Below are 593 nucleotides of genomic sequence, written 5' to 3'. Positions count from 1 at the left end.
GGTTTCCTGATCCTTGTACTCCTTCTCAAAGGTTGTATCTGCTCAGGTTCTGCTTCATTTCCTTCGCTTGGCGCCTCTACTTGAGTCTCAGCATCTGATTCTGATGGCATTTCATCTTGATCATGAGCTACTGAGTTCTCTTCAGGTTGAGCTTGTGTAGACTGCTCAACATTTCTACTGTCCCCCTCATGATCAGGATGAGTGTTCTCAACACTATCAGCTACAGTAGATGGTACATTTTCAGGGACGTGTTCCACCCTTGGTAGAGAAGGCATACTGATTCTCAGGCTCTCCATTACTCTCCTAAGGTTGTTTGCTCTATCTGAAGCTGATTGAGAAAGATCTTTGAGCTCATCCCAACTATTTTCATCATAATAGCCTCTGGATTCTACAAACTTCACATCCCTTGATATCAAGACTCTCCTAGTCTCTGGAACAAAGCATTTGTAGCCTTTTTGGTGAGGAGAATAGCCAATAAACACTGCCCTCGTGCTTCTATGTGCCAGCTTATCTCTTTGTTCTCCTGGAATCAAGACAAAACACAAGCACCCAAACACACGTATATGCTCTATGGATGGTTTAGTTTTGTTCAG

This window comes from Brassica oleracea, unplaced genomic scaffold (genome assembly GCF_000695525.1).
Source record: "Brassica oleracea var. oleracea cultivar TO1000 unplaced genomic scaffold, BOL UnpScaffold01182, whole genome shotgun sequence".
In the NCBI taxonomy this organism is placed as follows: Eukaryota; Viridiplantae; Streptophyta; class Magnoliopsida; order Brassicales; family Brassicaceae; genus Brassica; species Brassica oleracea.
This window is presented reverse-complemented; position numbering follows the sequence as displayed.